Source organism: Caloenas nicobarica, chromosome 7 (genome assembly GCF_036013445.1).
Source record: "Caloenas nicobarica isolate bCalNic1 chromosome 7, bCalNic1.hap1, whole genome shotgun sequence".
NCBI classification, from domain to species: Eukaryota; Metazoa; Chordata; class Aves; order Columbiformes; family Columbidae; genus Caloenas; species Caloenas nicobarica.
In genome coordinates, this window is record NC_088251.1 from 7583636 (window position 1) to 7606460 (window position 22825).

At 42.3% G+C, this 22825-nt stretch overlaps 1 non-coding gene across 1 annotated transcript; it reads left to right on the top strand.

Moving 5' to 3' along the window:
- The first annotated feature begins 5534 nt into the window (after positions 1 to 5534).
- Positions 5535 to 5617, top strand: TRNAL-CAG (transfer RNA leucine (anticodon CAG)). Its single transcript has one exon. It is a non-coding gene; the product is annotated as a tRNA-Leu (tRNA).
- Positions 5618 to 22825: the final 17208 nt, after the last annotated feature.

The window sequence follows — 22825 nt, forward strand, 5'->3', positions numbered from 1 at the left end:
CAGGCAGCGTCATTTTTTCATGGGTTACCCTGCAAACAAACAAAGAAGAGTGAACAGTAGTCTTTTATAAAATTATATAGAAATAAGTGATAACCTTAACTGGAAGGAAATAACTTACCAGCCCTATTTGGCCATCCATTCTTTATGTGGAGAGCAAAATTTTGCAAAGAGAAGTTTGCAAATCTCTCAGTGGGGAACTTCTAGCTTGTACCAGAGAAATGCATTGGAGAAAGCTGAAGGAAAAGCATAAGGTTTTGAAGCCTTAGAGTACAAATTACCATTTAGCTAGTACTTTATACTGGAACATGATCCCGCAGCCCCATTTACCACAAATTCTTGCTGACTGTATTTGGCAGCATAAGGCCTTTGGGGTCAAGGTGCTCAGTTTCCAGTTTTGCCCTTTCAGTCTCAGAAGTAAGGGAGCATTTCAAACCTTGATCTTCAAAAAGAATTTAAGAAATGCACAAGAGAGCCAACTTTTAAATGAACTGGAAAGATTTTATGAGGACAGAAGATCAACAAGTGACCAGGACTCCAACTGTGAAAGAAAATGTGAGAAACAGGCACCTCTTCTAGTGTGAAATTGGTCTAATTCTTGGGGCCTTTAGAGTGGCAGTATCAAACAACTGGCCAATATCATGTACACTTTCTGCCATCCACATGGCATCAACTCCATTACTACATTCTGTGAAGCAGTCGAATTTGCCACAGGTTTGTTTAACCCCTCATTTGAAAGTGGAGATGGAAATTTTTTCCCTCGCTGAGGGCTGAATGTGTCCTTCCTAACACACCTGGGAAGCCAGTCTTAGCATGCACCTCAGTGCTACACACAAATAACTCAGCAGAACAAACTCATAGAGCCAGGAGCCATATGAAGCAGTGATGCAGATGTACCTGATCTTAAAGGGGGCTTATAAGAAAGATGGGGACAGACTTTTTAGTAGGACCTCCTGTCTTATTAGACAGAGGGTAATGGTTTTAAACTAAAAGAAGGTAGATTCAGACTAGATAGAAGGAAGAATTTTTTACAATGGGGGTGGTGAAACACTGAAACATGTTGCCCAGAGAGGTGGTGGATGCCCCATCCCTGGAAACATTTGAGGCCAGATTGGATGGGGCTCTGAGCAACCTGATCTGGGTGAAGATGTCCCTGCTCATGGCAGGGGGATTGGACTAGATGATCTTTGAAGGTCCCTTCCAGCCCAAACTATTCTATGATTACTGGGTGGTGAGTGCATTGGTGGTCAGGCAATAGGTAAAATCCTAGACTATAGCTGTATCTAGAAAGAAGCACCTACTTTGACAAAGGTCCAAGCCAGCTAATTATGAGTTGCTGATCATCAAGACAGGGCTTGAAAAAGGGTGAAGGCTGGCACACTGCTTCAGATATTTAGACAATAGATGTACTTGCTGGGTTTCACTTACCATGTCCAATAATGCCTTTTTATAGTTTGAGGGATTTCCAAACACAGACATGAACCATGCTTCACAGATCTATCACATCCTTTCATCCTGCTCTGCTTTGCACCATCATCCAGAGGAACAGGCATCACGGGGTCTGGTTGCTGGCTCTGCCAGCACTCTCAGTCTGTGCTCACATTGTTAAGTCTTCAAATCTGCTACTGCAAGACACCTTGATAGCAAAAAATCCATTATGGAGAATAACTCCTCCTTGTCCCTGAGAAGCGACTCTGTCTGGTGTAACTGCATTTACTATTTTCCTGGCAGTATTCAAGAGGATTGTTTTGAGGTGAGTGTGTGTATGTGTGCTTGTGCAAGTGATTGTGTCTCTCTCTGGTGGGCAAGCCAGGTAAAACTACTTCTCAGTAAACATGCAAACACAGAGACACGGAACAGTGTGACTCATTAAACCACTGATCTGATGTTCTTAACACAAATTCCTATCAGATCCTGGTTCATGAAGCAATATTGATCATCCCTCTAAAGGAAAGAATTTCCATGATATTGTTGAGGAAAGGAGGAACATTTTGTCAAGAAGCTGTATTTCAAGTAAAATAGCCCTCCAAGGAGCATTCACTTTCAAATCAGTAATGCGCAAGTGTAGCTAACTCACAAACAGCAGCCAGTTACATACGCAGATTTCAATGAGGCTTTTAGGAGAAACAATGGGGCTGTTTTTAAGGGTGGTTGCCCTGCTGAAGTGCGTTTCTCTGAATAGATACAATGCTGTAGTGCTGAATGGATTCAATGGTGCTGTCTCAAACATGGCCAGAAGTGTCTAGAAGTGGGTGGAGGTAGAAAGAGCTGGTGGGACCCTTCGTATGGTTGACTCAGGCTGCCTCCTCCAATCCTTTCTTTGCTCTGACAGGGGCTGAGGTTTCCTTCCCCTTTCCCTCCACGACAAGCTTCCCTCTCTGCATGCATGTTCCCTGTCTGGAAATAATAGAATGACATTTTTTAAAAATGGGCTTAAGATAATCAGGCGTAACTTTGTCTGAACAAGACATCTGGGCAACAGAAGAGTCCTAAGGGAAGTGAGTGATATCTTGGCACCTTGGCTATTTGGAAGTGGGAAGGAAAAATACATACACAGATAGAATATAATGTAGGAATCAATCCTGCGTTGGCCTCTGTAAGGAAAACAAGTGACCTTAATGATCTATTCTCTCTCTAGAGCACTCACACAGAAAGCCATGCTAGTTCCTATTCAGCTGTGTGCCCAGCACATAACACAATGGACCTCACTCCTCGGGAAGCTCTAAGTGCCATTGCAATACAAATAAACAAGTACGGACAAGATGGTGAGGGCACCAGCAGCCTACAAAAAGCAGGTTTTGGGGCCACATGAAGACTTGGAGTGGGGGGTTGTGCCGCAGAATGTTTACTTAAGGAAATTCTCTTCCCTTCCCTTGTTGAAGAATATACTTCAGTTCAAAATGTATGCCTCCTTTTTGCCTCTAGAAATTTCACACACACATTCCCACGTATGTCAACACAGAAACAGAATGACTGCAAGCTTATAGGTGACACCACTGAACAATGCCATAAAATGCAAGACATGAGGCAGAAATACATAAATAGCTGTAGGCCATGATCTGCTCTCACTGTTTGTGTGCAGCTCTATTAGTACTAATAGGAGTTAAGTGCACAGAATAAAGTGACGGCTATCGCCCCTCAGATCTGCCAGCAGTTCTTAAGTACTGCTGTGGTCCAGCCAGCACTTCTCTGTGCTACGCAGAGCTGCTTCCATCACAATGCAGAATCTACCACTGGACTCCGGGAAACAGCACAGTCCGTCTGCTCTGACCTGATGTAGGATGTTTTTAAGGTTCCTGCCTGCTGTCTCGCTATGACCTATTGTAACATGAAAGCAATAATAATAATAATAATAATAATGATAATAATAATAATAATAATAGTGCAATATTGGCACGCTTATGCCTTTTTCAGGATTGTAATTATTTGGCATAACTTTGAAATTGAAAGTGATATTAAAAATAGATTTGGGTGTCCTGGAAAATGGCCTTGAAATTTTTCAGCTAAGGAAGCCACAGACAATATATGGCAGAGGACTACCATGGTAGTCCTATGTCCCACCCATCTCACGTTTTGAGTTTTGTTTTGGTGGGGGGGGGTGGGTTACTATTTTTTTTTACTTTTTGGTGACATTGTCCATTACCCTTCTGTGTTCTGAGAAGGAAATTTGTAACCCTGCACAAACAGTCTTGGGATAGTTTGCTGTCTAGGCAGTAAATTACTAGTGATCCACTGAACCACCCAAGAAACAAATGGCACAGACTGCTGGAGGAGCCGCCTTCCTTCTCATTGTCACGTTATCAATGTCTTGTTCCCTCTCTTCTACGGATACAAGGGGAAGGGGTCGCTGGAGCCGCCCTGGGCAGCTCTGCGATGGGTAACTCTGAGGTTGAGGGCAGAATGTCACTGTGCTGTGGGATATGGGTTGGGGTCTGCTGTCTGCAGGTGCTGGGCTGTCTCTTCAAGGCTGGGAGGAACCTCCTGGATGTGGTCAGTGCTGCCTGGACAGGGCAGACAGTTTTATCAGCAGCATTATGTGATCTTCCCAAAGAATTCCCGGTGTTTAGAATGATGTTATAGTTGTAAGAGGTGTGAGGGACCCTGGGGACATCAGAAGCCATTCATTCAATATTGGGAAGGAACATGAATGACAACTGTATAAAATACTGTGTGTTTGTTTGGTTTTTTTTCTTTTTCTTCTTTTCTTGATACCAATATACTTAGAAAAAGCTGCTGAATAGTTCTTAGGATGTGTCATTCTCTTCTTAGCTAACTTTCAAAAGCCAGGCAGTTAAATTACTCCCAGTGGCACAGAAATGATGTTCAGCTAACCTCACCTTCTAGCTACCTCTCTGTTCTCAGTCCACATTTTCCAAACAATTTTCCAGTGTGTGTTGAAATAAATTTTTAAATACAGCTCACCTGAACTCCAATCCAGCCTCCACTGTTGGCAGGAGAAAGTTTCTATCAACTTCAAATGCATTGAATCACACCATGGGGAAGAAGTTACCATGTGAACTACTTGGAGCTGTTATTCCTCTTAAACATGTAAATGTGTGTTCACAAATGCATAAAAGAAGTATCTTTCTTCTGTCTGTTCCACCTTAGAACAGATAATGTTTGGATATTTTGCACACTCGGGTATCCTTGCTCTGCTGCGAGTAGCAATGCCAATTCACGGCTAATGTGGAGGATGGAGGTTGCCCTGCTGTTCTCTTGCTGGTGGTGCACAGTTCTATCTCCAGCTCAGCCCCATGCCATCACAGTCCTTGCAGCCTCACAGAGCCCAGATTTCCACGCAAAAGCAAACAGGCACTCTGATCTTGGGACATGATTCAGACACCACCTCCTAAGGGGATCTCAGGGACCTCAAAGGAGGAGAATGTTAAGGTAGTCCCTGGAAAATGAAAACTACAGTCAGACATGCAAGGTAGGTTTGCTTCTAATCTACAATTTAAAGGCAGTAATTTCTCCCTCTTGCCCCTACTGTGATGCTCACTACATAGGCTGGGTACTTAGGCTTGGCTCTAGAAGCAGAACTTGAAGCTTACTGTGCCTTTTGAAAGAAAATATTGGAGGGCCTGTTATATCTCTTTATTAATAGGTTTTAACTAATCCTCTATTCATTGATGTCCATTATGAGATTATACAGCTCAAATTAAGTTAGTACATACAGTATATCTACAATGAATTCGATAATTGTGTGTTTCTAAAGGAAAAAATGGTTCAATAACTATGGCTGAGATTAGCAACTGGCATCACAGTCTTTGTTGACTGAGGAATATTGCTAAAGTGAGGCAGCTTTTCTTTGTCTGTACAAGTTAAACCCCTAAATTGAGGTGGTTCTGCTCTCTTGGAAGAAACGTTAAGAAGTGTTCGTAGTGTACATAGGGCGCAAACATGCATTTGGAGGAGGAATAAAAAGCCCCAACAGTGAGAACTCCAGTGGCAGGAGCTATTCTCATAGGAGAAGAGATTTATTAGCAGTTACATTCATGGTTTATTTCTATCAATAGCATTTGATAAGGCACTAGCAGGTCAGGATGGCCGAGCGGTCTAAGGCGCTGCATTCAGGTTGCAGTCTCCCCTGGAGGCGTGGGTTCGAATCCCACTTCTGACAGCTCCTTTTCTGGACCAGGGGACTGAGATGGGCTGAGGCCAACTGTATGAGGTTCAACAAGGCCAAGTGCCAGGTCCTGCCCTTGGGTCACAACAACCCCAGGCAGCGCTACAGCCTCAGGGAAGAGTGGCTGGAAAGCTACCCGGCAGAAAAGGGTGTTGGTGGTGATGGGTTGTCGGTCAGCAGCAGCTGAATATGAGCCAGCAGTGTGCCCAGGTGGGCAAAAAGGCCAACAGCATCCTAGCTTGTATCAAGAATAGTGTGGCCAGCAGAACCAGGGCAGTGATTGTGCCACTGTACTCGGTGCTAGTGAGGCCCCACCTTGAATCCTGTGTTCAGTTTTGGGCCCCTCACTACAGGAAAGACACTGAGTTGCTGGAGTGAGTTCAGAGAAGGACAACGGAGATGGTGAAGGGTCTAGAGAACAAGTTTTATGAGGAGCGACTGAGGAAATTGGAGCTGTTCAGCCTGGAGAACAGGAGGCTGAGAGGAGACCTCCTCACTCTCTACAACTACCTGAAAGGAGGTTCTAGCATGGAGGGTGTTGGTCTCTTCTCCCAAGTGACAAGTGAGAGGACGTGAGGAAATGGCCTCAAGTTGCATCAAGGGAGGTTTAGATTGAATATTAGGGAAAATTTCTTCACAGAAAGCATTGTCAGGCATTGGAACAGGCTGCCCAGGGCAGTGGTGGAGTCACCATCCCTGGAGGTGCTTAAAAGACACGCAGATGTGGTGCTTAGGGACATGGTTCAGTGGTGAACTTGGCAGTGTTAAGTGAGTGGTTGGACTTGATGATCTTAAAGGTCTTTTCCAGCCTAAATGATTGTATGATTTTATACGTATAACCTCTTTGAGACAAGGATTAGTTGCTCAATAAGCACCTATGACAGTTGTGCCCAGATGTTGCATGTATACCCACCAACAAAACCAACCTGAATCACCTGTTCATGGGAGGTTTCCTGGACCCGATGCACTCTGAAAGGATTACATCGTTTGTCAACCAGATTGTGAATGCCAAGATTTTTTTAAATTTTTTTTTGGAGGAGAAGGCATTTGTTAGCTGCTTTTTATGAGCAAATACATTTATATGATGCTGAACTAGCTAAAGCTCTGCTTTCTGTCAACCTTAATTTACTTTGTATCCAGGACTTATTATCAGGCTTGACTGATACAGAATTCTATGCTTAAGACATGAAAAACAGAAAAGAACATACTGTCGTTTGTCCGTCTCAACCACGACGACATACCTTGGGTATTCTTTCTGCCTGATCACTGCGTATGTAGATAAAATCTGGCTACAAGCGCACACATATGAGGAGCTTCCAGGAGAGGCAGAAGTTCAGCATAAAAATAGGCAGCTAAGTACAAAAGGGAAGTTAATCTTTCCAAGAAAAGTCAATACATTATGCTTCAATTGGCTGCATACTGTGCTGAGCAGGTAAATTGTAAGAGCTTTACAGGACACTTGTGTCTAACTAAAATAGCTTTTTGGTTTTAAAATCTCTTTCATTTCCAACAGTTTTCTAAAGTTAGACCCCCCCTCTACCTCAGCCGGCTGGTCCTGCTCTCCCACATTTGCTGCTTACAAAATGAATTGCCTCTTGGGAGGCTGGTTTGCCGAAATGCAGGATCACGTCTGCAGTCCTTACTCAAGCAAAACTCATATTGATTCATCCACACTTTTATAGAAATAAGGACTGTAGAACCTGATCTTCCCTCACAGCCAGAGTGATACATCTGGTTAAAAGGGGAATCATCAAAGGAACAGCCCCAAAGAATAAAAGAAACCAACAGTGAAAACTTCCTTCCCTACACCCTCTATCTTCAGTGTGAGTGAAACCCTGCCCTCATCAAAGTCAGAGACATAATTGACTTTGACTTACAGAACCAGAAATTTCACGTTTTAGATAGATTTGATATGATCTCTGCAGATGTCTGGAAGAGCTGCAAGACCATCACAAATGATTCCCTCTCTGAATATGATATATTGAGCTGACTCATGCCACTCACATTAGCTATGTTGCTTTATAAATCCAGTCTTTCCATCTAGTCTAGTCCCTGGCATGTATATCAGACCTGAATGGGCCTGGATTTTATTTTCTGTTCTTCCTCCTTTTATCCTTGCATTTAGCAATAGAAACTGATAACTCATAGAGCAAAGGATGACTTTGCTGCAGTGCTTCCAGACTTAAAGTTGGTGTCTCTGATGAAGTATCATCTACATTTTTCTCAGCTAAGTTCTCCCACATCAAATTTGCATTAATTTTAGATTTTGTGTTGGCAATGGATGGGATGCATTGCACCACAAGCTGGCTAAAGAGTCACAGAGAGGAAACCTCCTTGGAACAGCAGGTAAAGGCACTAACTCCCAACCCCACAGAGCCATCTGAGCAGCCAGCCAGCCCTCTACAAACCAGGGAAGAGCAAGCAAGGGAGGAGGGATGTGGAGGAGAGAGGGCAGCTTCCCTGGCAGGGCACATCTGGGGTCCTGCTCTGCGTGCACAGAATAGTATTTTCCCTTCACTGAGTTCCTGGGTGAGGGGTGACATCTGCCTCCTCCAAAGATGAATGCTCTTGTATGGATAAATTTTACAGTCCCTGAAATATCTCTCTCTATATATATATTAAACAACAACAACAAAACAACCAAAACAAACAAAGCAAAACCAAAACCTAAAAAAACCCCCACATCACCTAAGTTATGTGAGATTTAAATAAGGAATAACCACTCAGTACTTTGAGGCCTATATTTTAGGAACAGGACACGTGATGTTCTGTTTGGTAGCAAGACAGCTGCCTGGACTCTGCCTTTAATCCCCCTGTCAGCACACTGGTGCTGGCAGAGCATTGAGACAGCCTGCCAGGGTAAGCCTTTAAATGCACTACAACTTCATTTTTATAGCCATAAAGTTCCAGACAGTGATTTGTAGTTCCAGAATTGCTTCAAGTACTCTTTATTCTTGTCCTACTGCTCCAAAATCTGGAGTGATCCAATGAATCTTGGAAAGCTGGTGCTCCCAGTTTCCTTCCTTATGATTGCGCTGACTCAATGAGATGTTGCTGCACCATATGGAACAGTAATAGTGAACACTAAATCCCTTGCTATGTACAGTCTCTGGAGTGATATTCATGCAAGACATTCAGCTAACCATTCTGAATAGCAGACCAATTTGAAAAAAAAAAAAAAAGGCAAATTCTATCTCTCATATATCTATTAAAAGAAAAAGAGATAAAGTCCTTGAATACATTACTGGCTGTACATTGGCTCAGCCTTCACAATCACATATGGAGAAAGGGCAGAGGGAAACGACAATGTATGTGTCTGTTTGCAGAAAACTAACCTGAGGGAGTACTAGAAAAATAACTAGGAAAAAATCCATTATGAAAATATTTTACATTCTGTCAGCTTTTGCCTTTGTCAGACAAGAAGTAAAAAGGCAGGAGAGCATGATATTAAGATGCCACTACCTAATAATTTCTTGATAATTGCCCTTGAAGAGCAAATGACAATGAAATGAGTAAGGTAGAGCTTTCACCCACTCTATCCTGATTTAGGCAGTATGCTTTGGTACACACTTCCTTTGAGTAAACAGTACCTATAGTTATACAGGATCTATTCTCCCATTGATGTACCAGGGATTTATGTAGGTGAGTCCCATTAATGCTAATGGAAGTTATGTGTGTAATTCCCCTTTTTCAGCAATGAGAGAATAGACCTTTATGTTTCTAAAGTAATTACAGCCTTAGCTCTGGCTAGGCTGTTCTCCCCACCCTCCCCCTTTTGATAACTTCTTTGCTTCCCTCCCCAGCATTGACTCTGGGAGAAAAAAAAGGGATAAATTCCTCCATTCAGAAAGGAAAATTGGAGAAATAGCTGAAAGGTGAAACAAATGTAACTAGATCCACTCATTGTGTGAAGGAAATGCAAATACAGGAAGCCAATCTACATCCGCTACCTTTGCTGTGCTTTTGGGGACAGATGTAGATTCAATTTCTGTAAATTGTGTATTCATTGGGTATTCATTGTTTTCTGGGCATGTAGGTTATTTAGAGAGAACAAGGTTGGTGGGTTTTTGTTTGCTGTTGTTGTTATTGTTTTTTCCTGGCACTTAATCCATTTTAGAAAAACTACACATTTTGATACTGCCAGAATTTTGCAGAAAAAGGTTAAAGAGTAAAGCGAATGGAGATTTTAGAGAAGGAATTAACTGATTCACAGGAACCACTGTTACCATCTGAGTCTGAGTTGGGGGATAGCATTCCCCATGTGGGAGCTTAAACAGTCTGGAGTCTGTAACGCCTTTAATGGGCTTTCTCAGCCCTGGGTTCAATAGCAGCAGATTTTGGAGGGCATGCTGTAGTGTCAAGCCCCAAAGGTTTAAATATTGTAATATGTTTATGTTCTTTTCCTGGTTTTGTGACGGATTACCTCTGAAAGTCATGTGCCAGGTCTATTATTATAATACTAAACCTCTCCATCTCTAAAAAGCAGATGCTATTATTTTCCTTCCAGAACAGGATGATGAGAAGTCTATCTCATTAAGGTACATGGAGTGTGCAGAGAACATCTGTATTATATACCTGTTTAATCACTCTAGACCTTTCTGTGAATGTTTTGCAACCTTCTGAAGAGATCAGGTCAGTTTTGCAGTTCTGCTGACTCCGTTTCAGTCCCCAGAGCTGACCCAAGGCCCCTCACGAGGGCTGGGGACAGGGGGAGTCCTTGTGTATCCAGCTCAGGATGGAGAAGGACCCTGGAAGGGCTGAGCTCGCTGCTTCTGGGGCTGTTGGTCATGATGTGTCTTTCTTCTGGTATCACGCACACTATGACCCCTCCTTCCCAGCCACCTGGTTTTGCCGGTTGCTGACATTCACAAAAACAGGAACGAGGACATTTTTTACACCCTGGAAATGTGTTGCCCTCCGCAACTCTATTCTGTCCGTGCCTCCAGCCAGCGCAGCTGCCACAGCTACATTTAGGGAGAGTAGCACTCTTGGAGCTGATTCAAGCACGTGCGAGCGTGGTTGCAATTTTCACCAATGTCCCTGGAAAGCCACAAATGTAAATTCAAACATAAAACATGCAAGTGTAGAAATTCTCGGAGGCTATGCAGCACACAGCTGAAAGTTTCGTGGGTGCAACGACAGGGGTGAGGAATCCCACTGCACACTATATCTCGGTTTTTTTCCTTCCATTTAAATTCTTCATTTTTTTTCTTCAGTTGCTACAGAAATCAAGGGGGACAGACGGCACGCAGCAGGATCAGGCCCTCATTTAGGAATCCTTCTATTTTACTAATCTCTTGCAAAAAGGAGTTGTATACTCTTGTGGTTCTTTGCCACCTGGCAGGGATAACAGAAAATACCCAACAGTTTCTTATAGGCTCCCCCAGAGTTTAATACCCCTCCTGCCATGTCAAGGGAAGAAAGGAAGAGTGGGTGGAAACTTTTCTTAAGTATCAAATCAGTCAAAATGCTGATTTATTTTCTTAAAAGCCTGGTAGAGATTAACCCCTGTGACATTTACAACACACATACATTACCTGGATTGAAATACCACTAGAGCTGTAAATGTGAGGGGCAGTGGAGGGAAATGATTGGAATGGGGAGGAAAAAAAAGTTTGACATATTCACTAAACACTCGCCTCCCCAAAGAGGATGGAGTGGTTTTCAGAGGCTACTTCTCTCCCTGTATTTTTTTTTTTTTTTAGTGCAGAAATACTGAGTGGAAAGCACAGATTCACACACACCACCAGCAGTTCGTAAGGATGGCTTCATTGGAAAGCTCTTTCTCTGAGCAGTCCAGTGAAAAACAAGAACCATTTGGTCCTCCAGAGTTGTTACTTTGCAGTTACCTTGAAAATAAATACTACTTTTTATTTTCCTAATGATCTGCTGTGTTTCTCAGCCCTTTTTTAAGGTAAACTGTTTTGTGCTCTGATCCTGTGCAGCTCCAGAGAAGCTTGCAGATTTTGGGGGAGACACAGAGGGATCTGCAGCAGGATTTCTTGGGTTAGTTCATTTAGTCTCTTCTGCTGCCGCATCTCGTGCAACTTCAGGCCTGTTTCATAACGAGCACTGTACGTGGATGACCCTGGGACGAGCCCTGCTCACCTTACTCATGTGAATAATCAGTTCAGTTCAGGAGAGAGAGCACGATTCACCTGCAGATGATGCAGGGACTGAGGTCTAGGTTTGCAGAATCGATTCCTTTTATTTCTCTAGGTTGAAACTCTTCAAATATGTGACCTTTTCCACCGGCAGATACTCTGCCTTTGCTGAGCATCTCCCCCAGCACATCATGGGGAGGGCACGTGGAAACACCCTGCCACTTACCCAAACCCTGGCTCCCTGAGTCACTCTGAATTCCTTTTCTTGCTTTTGCTTTTATTGTGAAGAAGTAAATTGAAACAGAAGTTAACCTGTGAAACATCCCAAATCATTAAAATCTATTTGTATGCTCTGAAATGATAAATATATCACGGGAAAATGAATGTTATCAGTCCTTTTACCCATGCACTGAATTTTTGACATTTCCATTAATTTAATTTTTCAGCTTCTGAGGGAATTATTTTTCAGCTTGATCATCTGTTTTTCCATCCATCTCTTAAGGTGCTGTTGTGGTGTGCCTTGCTTTTGAGATATACCTTACCTCAACATTTTTAAGCAGCTGACCCAGAAAGTGCCAAGCCAAAGAAAGACTTTTATCATGATGAGAGCAGTGAACCAGTCATTCATATCAAAAACGCGCCTTGAGATAACTGAACAAGATTAAATGAGCAAGATTAACTTCTGGTAGATATCTTTTCTTTAGTTGACATTAAAAAAAATACTCATTTTTTTAAAATGAGTATGGTAGATGCTGACATTCTCATTTGCAACCTTTTCATCACCAGAAGTGCTTCAGGAGACTGACAGGAGAGCGCACCATTTTTTACTGTTATCTCCAAACAGATACTCCACATTTCTTTGGCATTTTGTATTCGTAGGGTTGGTTTGTTTGTTTTACAGTAATTGTGCAAGTGTCAGTGTCTTTGCCTTATCTTCCATCTCTAACGATGGGTCCTTGTTCTTTGAGGAGCAAGTATCTCATGGTTAAGGAATCTGTCATTTTATATGCCTTATTTTTTTTTTCTCGTCTTGCAAGCACTCATGAAAAAGTACATCTGAGTAGTTGTTCTTTGGTGAAAGAATTGCTACTGTAGTTTCCTTTCTATCTACATTGATGTGCTATGGAAGCTTTTATTACTGGGTTTTTACATGCAACACCTTGAAACACTTCTATGAAAAGAGTCTCCTGAGTGTTTTGCCCTTGCCTAGAGCAGTGTCTAATAAAAAATATTCATTATGAGCAAATGCAGGGATGAAAATATACCAAATGTATTCTATCTAAAAACTTGCATTCAGCAAGATTATAATAATACATACACACTTTATATCTTTCTACTTTATCAGGCTGTGGGAGGCAAATTCCTTTGACCTATGAAGTTGATCTGTGAACTGTGTCAAAAAATTCAAAACCTCACCGTTGAGGTTTGTGCATTCTATTAGCATAATTTACCACCCAAGCTGTAAATGTACACTTTGTACAATGGCATGCTGAACAGATAGCATTTTACAACTTCCTAAGGGGGAGTGTTTATATCTAACATTTCTTGTGCACATTTGATTATAAGTTTGCCATAATAGCTGCCTTTTTTCCCTTTTTCCATCCCTTTTTTTTTTTTCCCCCAGCTGCTCTGGAAGTGCCTAATAAAAATGTGTTCTCTAGTTCAGATCCTGGATGTTTATTTGTGCCACATAATGGACCAGCAGAATACGCAGGGAAAAGGACTTTGGTCTGGACTTACCCACCTCCTTCTGAGAAGGACAGAAGAAGGGATGTCGGGAACCTTGGGTTGCATTTGGGTTTCTCCCTCAACCACCTCCAGCCCTCCAAAACACAGTTTGGGGTTTAGAAATAATAAAAGGGAAGAAGTATTCAAACCTGAACCTGAAATATTAGCAGCCCTCGGCTTTATTTTGTGTGTGCGTGCGTGCGTGTGTGTGTGCAGAGGGTGTTTGTAGAGCTTACTTCACGGTTACTAAAGCTTTGTATGACCGACTCAGAATCAGCAAGATGATGTGCGCCGTCTCCCCTCCGCAGTAACCCCTCTGGCTACACCATCCGCTTCTTTTTTTTTTTTTTTTAATTCCTGAAATTAAAATGTGTTGGAATGCTCAGTGCTGCTTTTCACTCTCTTTTCAATGGGCCCTTTAGTTTTTTACACCAAGGTGTCCTTTGGGGTGCCAGGTCAGGCTACCAAAACAGCTTCTAGGAGGGGATTAGGACCAATTAACATCTTTGTACACAAAAGCCACTGGCAGCTGAACAGGCGGCCTGGTGGCCCGCTCGGGAGCTGCATTTTAAATAGGGGCCTTCTGTACTTGAGCTCAAGTGGGAAGAGGTGGAGAAAGTTTTTATTTATAATTGAAAATGCTGCTCCTGGATAAAGTCTAATGAAAGGCAGAGTGGTGTTCAAAAGTATCTAACAAATACCATTTGAATATTGGCCTTTATTGTATGATTTCCATCAAGGATAGCATAACAATATAGTCATTTCTTCTACATATTGAGATGAAGTGATTTTTCTTGTAGAGGAAAACAGCTTCATCCACGCATCGTGTCAGCCCTTCTGGTTTTCATTTCTTGTTTTAAATTCAGCTATACTTTAAAGACACCTGGTAGGATGGCCACTCGGGAGTGATATATGTCCATAAATCTCTTTTTGAAGGGAATTCTGGCACTCATCTACCTGACCCACCAATGCTCTAGCATACGAAAAAAAAAAAAAAGATATAATTTAGGTATATGCACCAGATGGAGGGGGAGGGAGTCCTACAAGGGAATTGCTGTGTTTCATTGTAAACTTGCATTTATACTCCTTGGGTTTGTACAAACAGGGAAAAAAATAAAGAGCTCCAAGTCTGAAGTGTTGAATTCAGCTGAGCCGGATCCTCAGCAGAGGTAATGGCTTCAGCAGCTTGGCCCTGGGTATTTTGCATCTGACTTAATATCTTTACTTCTGCTCTGCTTTGTTTTCAGTGCATATCACTTCTAAATCATCACTCTTGCAATCTGATCAGGCATTAAAGCAAAAGGAAAGGGAAAGAAATATGTGGTGTGTGAATTACTATTGTACAAAACCTAGCAATTTACAAGGGATTGTAAGTGAGAGTTGTGTGAATTCGCAGCGATGTTATGCTATAGCGATTGTAATGAAACTGACTTCTGCATTTCGAGGATGAGCTGTTTTCAAACACAATATTTGTAACCACTGCATAAGCATTCCTCCTCCCCCTTTCATAATAGTAATAACATGGAAGTTTTGTATATTTTTATCACTCAGACTAAAAAGTCATTTCTAGAAGTTTTCTAACCGTGTGTTTGATAGAGAAAAGATTCATGATAGGAAATAATAGCACAAATGTAATAAGTGCACCAGTCAAGCTGATACTGACATCCTGATCGATATGATTTTAAACGAAGGAATTATAAGGTGGAAGGATGGTGCACAAAAGTTTCTGGGAAGCTCGCAGCCGGCTGTCTGAAAGTAAATAAGAGGGAGATCAGAAGTTAGGTCAGTCTGCGTTGGCTTAGCTGCACCGGTGCGTGTGAAGAATGCAATCTGCTAGAAGAACACTGGATGCCATTTGCTACGGCGTTTATTAATGTGTTTTTGGTAAGCAACTAAAATATGGATTTCTCTCCTGGTTGACGTGAATAGAAAAACCCTAATCACGATCATTTTCAACCTCCTGATTTATACAAATAAGGAGAGATTCCACTTAGCGCGACGTTCTGCAGCAAACATTAATACACTCGCTATGTGTGGCTTTGCCCCTTCCTACCCCCTCTTTAGTTTCAGATACTGTATTGTATTTCTTCCGACATGTTGATTCTACCTCATGTTAAATGGTAATTGGCAGTAGTATAGGTGGGGAGAGAAACATTGTTATATTTTGTTCATTTTTCACACTTCAGCAGTTATCCCTTTCTCTCCCTGGCTGTACGCTTATTAGTGTATGAAATGCAGGTGTGTGGGAAATGGCAAGCACACATTGACAGGTTATTTTGTTGGCCACTGCCTAATTAGTAGCATAGTGGATGCACCCTGCTAAGCTTTAGTGTGGTGCAGTAGAGCTGGTCTGTTCTAATTTCCTCACAGCTTTGATATTCAGCAAGAGATTGACGGTTCGCACAAAGAGCCAAAGCGCGACGGAGGCCTGCAGAAACAATGGCCCTTCTTGCTTGTAGACACCACAGATGTGAGAGAAAGCTGACTAAAAACAATTGGCCGACACTGTCTAATTGTCTCCAATGTCAGCATCATTAATGTTTTCCCATGTAAAAAGTAAAAGGCCAAGGTTGTATCCTCCCTTTATTTTGAGTCACATGATTATGTAACTTACTGAGATTCAGATTAAGTGTTAATTGTATTTGTGCAATAAAGAAACTGAAGCTACCTTGAATTTAATGAATATGTACTTAATTAATTTTGACAGCCTTTATCTTTATTACCTATTGAATAATCACAATCAGAATTAATAACATTTATAGGCAATTAAAATTACAGCCTATTTAATGATAATATATGTTTACATCTTTTGCTGAGATACAAATTATGAATACTTATTAGCAAAGAAGTTGTTTCCCTGCCAGGAGGGTTTCTTGTCTGTGTTAACAGCAACAAACAACAATAATCAGTTCAATGTGTAATAGTGCCTTTCACATCAGACAATCTCCCAAAGCGCTGCACAAGGGCACATGAGAAAAAGCTTCGCAGAATTTAAAGGTAATCACTAAATGGCAAAAATTGTAGTGTGCCTGGAACAAATGCTTCAAAATTACACACGATAAGACAACTCCGACAATATTTGAGCAGTTTCAAAGCTTTATTTTCTCGCAGAAAAAAATAATCAGAATAAAAAGGGTCTATTGAAGGTGCAACACCAAACTCCTTGCTGACCCAGTAATACCAGACCTGAGCTTCAGCAGCTACAAGCCAGAATATTTCCACTGATATTAGTGTGGCTAAAACTCCTTTGGCCCCAAGATTTTACATAGAAATCCTAATTCTGTGATATTATAGAGAGAGAACAGACATGCCTCTGATTCTACCTGTCACCACAAGAGTGGGCAGCTTGGTGGGAAATACAGTAAAATGTACAAATAAAGATGCTTTGGCACAGAGAATCCTCTTTGCCACCATCCAAGAGCAATAAGGTCATTGCAAAGTAAAAGAAGAAGGACATGGGCTGTTCAAAGAAGGAAGAAAGATCAGGCCTGGAGTTTGGCAGGTGTAACTTAAACCATCAAATGCATCAGAGAGAGGCAACTGGTGCATATAACCACTCTGCGTACATTTGTACTCACTGTATTAGTCTGCACAAGCCATTTCACTCTTTGAATCTTTATTTTCTTAACATTTCTCCCATTCAGAGCATGGCAAGTCTTTGTTCCACCACACTGCCACTGTCCTCAGAGAAGATGCACAACTTTCACTAAATAATGGAACTTTGCATCATCCAGTTCAGGAAAGAACTGTGTCTGATGTGCGTAAACCTAGGATGAGAAATAACCAACCATCTCACTAGACCTGAACACAGAGCAGTTTGGTAATTCCCCACAAAGCCAGGGTTCGAAACATGTATGTCCAGACTCACGTGCTCAGCATTAGCTTTGTTTTCCTTTCCCAACCCTTCATCCCATCAGTGTCCTCCTTGGCTTTGCAGAGCAATGCTTCTTTCTCACTCCTGGCCCCAAATCATGAGGCACAATCATTTGGACAATATATGTCAGCAAAATGCTTAAAATCTCAGTATAGGAGAGAGTCAGCAGAACTGGCTAACAGCTAGGGGAACAGGGCTGTCTTTCTTCTTTATATAGTCAAAGGTATCTCACTTACCCCATCACATGGCTCTTTGTGGGAATTTCCTAAACTGAGAGGTGTCCTAAAACTGATTAAAAAAGAAGAGCAGTAGGGGTATGCAGTTCCCTCCCTCCTATATCTAACAAGGAATACTTTCTCCCCTCTCTAACCATAGTGGCATAATCATTAAAAATGGTCTGTGATAAAAGCACAATGCCAGCCTTCCCATTATGTGTGTGTTTGTCCCAGTCACTGGAAGATCAAGGTGCCTCAGGACAGCCATCATGGGTGAAGTAGGTAGGGAAAAGGGGCCTGTGGGGTTCCAAGTGAGTTTGCTGCTCCTGTGTGGGCTTGGACAGTCTCACAAGGTGACTGGCAACAGAAAGCAGGGGAGGTTCTCCTTTGTTGAGGAGAAGGAAACCGGCATTTTGGGGTACATCTACAGGGTTAAATAAAAGAAGGGAAGGAGCAGGCTGGACACCTGAGTCTTCCATTGACTGCATTGCTTAGATCAGTTCCCAGCTTGCTCTTAAGGCCCTAGCTAAGTCTCCAAGGTAACATGAAGGACAGGTTGTTGCAGGGATTGCTCCCAGGAGGTAGCATGTCTTATGTCATACCATGCAGTTTGTCTCCTCTGGCATTATCCCACAGGCTTTGCAAGCCCAAACATTCTCACAGACCACTGTGTCTCAATTGCAGTGCATAGCACATAGTCTTGGTTTATACTAATTTAAAAAATAAATTAAAAAAAAATAATCTAATGAGCTGCAACACATTCCTTGCATTATTTCAAGTGTTTTGAAAGATAAAAAACTCTAAAACCTAAAAATACAATTATTTCTGTCTAAGCCCACAGTATGCCTAGGAAGTAGAGAGCCACCTCCAGGGTAGTGTAAACATTGCCCATCAAGAGGAACTAGCCCTGAGCAGCAAGGATACAAGCCTGGATGAGTCTGTTGACCTTGGGAACAGAGATTTCTCCCTGGCCTTCTTTTGTTTATCAACATAGATATAGCCTTTGTAACACCTTCTGAATGGGCAACCATTAGAAACCATCAACAAGTGACTAATGTAGCTTAGAAAAGCAGATCACTGTATCCCAAATGATCTGATCCCTGTCCACTTCATGAAAAGAACAGAAAAATTCTGAAGTGAAAAAAGAAAAGGAGGGAATAGTGTGAGACAGGGAAGCTGAAGGAAAAGGCAAAGAGGAAGACGTGGAAGAGGGGTGGAGCCACACTATTTTCATATGGTTGTGTTCCTCAACTGACAAGCATCAGGCTCCTGGTCTGGGACCTAAGCTGTCCCAGCTGAGGCCACCAAGCAATTACTGGTTCCTAAGTACACATGTGGTCACCCAGCTGAGAGCTGTAACTCTATTTAAAAGAGCCACACAGAGAGGGAGTGCTTTGCTGTGCTTTGAGTGCGTCTCTGATTTGTATCCTGCATGCTTGGCTGCTTTCTGTCTAACTACACATCACTGGTATGTGTACCTTGACCTAAGTTTTGGTGTTAGCTATTGGGCTGACTTGTTGCACCTTAGTCTTTTGTACTCTGTGTTATCTCAAATAAGCAGGTTTTGTTTAAAAATGTTTAGGAAACTTCTGCTATTGACTTCCGTGAATCCTTGTAGAAGTAAACTGCAGGGTGCCTGGAGAGTGAATGCTGGAAAGGATTGTTTAAATCATGAGGTTCCCCTCGGTCCTAGGTTTGGAGAATTGGATGGACTCTCTCACCTGAGAACAGGTCCTAAGCAGGCAGTGCCTTTCTGGAAACCAAACATAAAAGCAAATGATGGAGCTTTTACTTCATGCCATAGTGATTCCAATAAAATACAGGTGTTTAAGCTAGAGCATTTAAGTCAAGCTTATTAGCCATGGCAGTCACCATGCCTGTGTAAAGTTCATGGAACATGTTGCACTTGAGTTGTGTTTGACTGATAAGAAAGCAACTAATTGTGTAGTGTGAAGGAGAAGGGGAGTGGGGCAAATAAGCAAAGGTCAAATAAGTTTGGGAAATGGAGAGCCTTTGATTCAGAGAGGCTAACAGAGCTTTGTTTGCTCATCCTATGAAAATGAGGGTGAAAAGGGGGAAATTATTACTTTGTACAAGTATATAGGGAAAACAGCCCTGAGGGGCAAAAGGTACAAGGTAAGGTTGATGCTGTGAATAGGTAGTTAGACATTGTCCAACCTCTAGTTTAGCATCTGAGTAGCTTTGCAATCAGAGTAAGCATGAGTAGTGTCTACCTGGCCCTAAAACGGAGCTTGATAAGTGTATGAGAGTTATTGTGAGATGGTGTGGGGGGCTGAACAGTTCTGGATGTTCTCTGTTCACTCAAGTTCCCTGAGCAACAGAAAGATTATGCCAGAGGTGGTTGTGTACAAAGAGCTTCAATGCCTGAGAAAATGGAGTTGTCCTCTTGTCCTGACTTCAGAGTCTGGATTGTAAAGGTAAACTGAGGCTTGGAGAGAGAAAAAACAACTGCACTAATTCAGATCTCTGAAGAAATATGTACTGACATTCAAAGGGCTTAAGTAGCGTGTTTGAGGGCCTCTTACCAACCATTTAAAAATGAGTCTTATGACTGACTTCAAGGTAAGAGTCCTGCCAACTCCCCTCTTGTGCAGGGAGACAGCAAATAACCAGTTACTGCTGGGAATTGACAGGAGAAAAAACAACAACAACAAAACAACCCCAAACTCACAATACATTTGTTTATAATAGCTACTGTGTATGAAATCACAGAATGTTAGGGATTGGAAGGGACCTCGAAAACTCATCCAGTCCAATCCCCCTGCTAGAGCAGGAGCACCCAGATGAGGTTACACAGGAAGGCGTCCAGGCAGGTTTTGAATGTCTTCAGAGAAGGAGAATCCACAACCTCCCTGGGCAGCCTGTTCCAGGCTCTGTCACCCTCACTGTGAAGAAGTTTCTTCTCATATTTAAGTGGAACCTCTTGTGTTCCAGTTTGTACCCATTGCCTGTTGTCCTATCATTGGTTGTCACCAAGAAGAGCCTGGCTCCATCCTCGTGACACTCACCCTTTATATATTTATAAACGTTAGTGAGGTCACACCTTAGTCTCCTATTCCTCAAGCTAAAGAGCCTCAGCTCCCTCAGCCTTTCCTCATAAGGGAGATGCTTCATTCCCTTCATCATCTTCGTGGCTGTGCTGGACTCTCTCCAGCAGTTCCCTGTCCTTCTTGAACTGAGGGGCCCAGAACTGGACACAATATTCCAGATGCAGTCTCAGCAGGGCAGAGTAGAGGGGAAGGAGAACCTCTCTCGACCTACTAACCACCCCCCTTCTAATACACCCCAGGATGCCATTGGCCTTCTTGGCCACAAGGGCACAGTGCTGGCTCATGGTCATCCTGCTGTCCACCAGGATCCTCTATCAATGTCTATATATTGTTATGTCATTTGTTAAACCGTGGAGTGCATAAACAGTAATTTCACAACCCTGAATGCCTGCTGCGTTCTCTTTTATTCGAATGCAAGATCCACTTCTTTAATCCAGTGATTCATCAACTTTGTTACACTTAAGACATTGACTTTTCCATCAGGCACAAGGAAGTGAATCGCTCATCTCTTATGCAGCTTGTGTGCTCTTACATCAGCTTCTCTCACCTTAGAAAAGTGTACTTGGCTGTATCTAAGGCAATTGAGAGCTCAAAGCCAGCTTGCTTCAATCTAGGCTTGAACATTAACCTTTTCTGCACTGCAAAACAGATGCAAAGAGGCTGCACCACTCATATGCCTACTCAGAAAGTGCAAAACAGGAGCAGATGCTGCCTGTAGCAGAGGGTAACTCAGGAGTATGTTGGACTTCTGATGGAATGACAGCCAAAGGTGAGACCTTGAGGACTGTTTTACAACTGCTTATCTTCAGGGATTTTATTTCCCATTATAAAGGTGCTGGAGTTCAGTTCTAGCTACGCAGTTAATTTTCAGTTATTGGTTGTATGACTGCTTTTCTCTGTATGTCCAACAGTGTAATGTACTGCAGGCTGAGCATACCTACAAAAAAAACCACGATATCCAGAGGATCTGAGACAGTGCCCTTGCATCAGTAAGTGAATGATGATACAGAACTCCCACTAAATAGATATGTTTCTTGTACATGCCAGTGATGAGAGATGGAACTTGCCATGTGCCAGAAATACTTGCCCATGTGAAGGGATGTGCCTTGCTGTCTGGCCATGGGACATCCCCATCCTCCCTGGTGCTTGTCAGCACACCTCCCTGCATATGAAATGTGGGTTAGGCAGGACCTGCAGCACAGATGCACTGGTTCAAGCACAGCAGTGGGATATGGCTGATTGAGGAGAGCTGCACAGCATTGCTGGCCCAGGCATGACGCTTCTTTCTGCTGCAGAAGACACTCGAAATGTGAAAGCCAAGGATGCAGACTTAAAATTATCCTTTTCTCAGGTGCCACTTATCTTGGAAGCCATTCTTCCTTTAGCTGTCATTTGCATTAACAAATATGAGGTATCAGCTTGCTTTTCCTCCCTTCATTTCTTGACAAAAGGTAACCTACAGGGCTTTGTGACTTCAGGGCATTTTTTCTTCCTTGATGCAACAGAGTAAGCAATGTGCTACTGAGTGAGTTGTTTGCAGTGAAGTTATACCTTTATAAACTGTTCTTGCATTCCTCAAAGACTTTCAGTGACTGCACAACACACCCTGCTATAGCCACACCTGGTGACAAAATGACAGAAGTTGAGCACTTGTCAAAAAAAAGTGATCGCAAGAAAATCACAGGTTTTGTCTGAAATATTATACATCTCTGGGGAAAAGCTCCCCTCTGGTGCAAAGCATTTTGAAGAAGGCTTTAAGTAGGGGTGTCCTCACCATCTGCACTGGGAGGCTCTGGACTCCAAATGTTCCTACATGATCCCTTTGCCCAACTAGGAGCTGCTGCACCTCATAAATCCTAACTTTCTCCTTCAAAACAGTTGAGAGTTTTGCAATATACAGATCACATTGCATTTCCTGCCAAAATTATAGACTTTAAGCTATGTTTCAAAAGCAAATTCCCCGCAAGTATTCTCCTTACCTTTTTTCAGTGTCTGTTTTATGTTTTCTTAATGTTCTGAGTTTCCACCTGAATGTGTTTTATCTTAATAAAAGGCAGTTTAAATAAATAGTCCTGTTTCATCCATTGCTATGGTACCTGTCAGGGAGATCAATAAATGAAGCAAATCTTACTAGAAATAAGGAGGCCAAGGAAAAAAAATGTAGGTGAGTTTTACAGTATCATTCACTCAGAAAACAGTAGTCTGCAGTA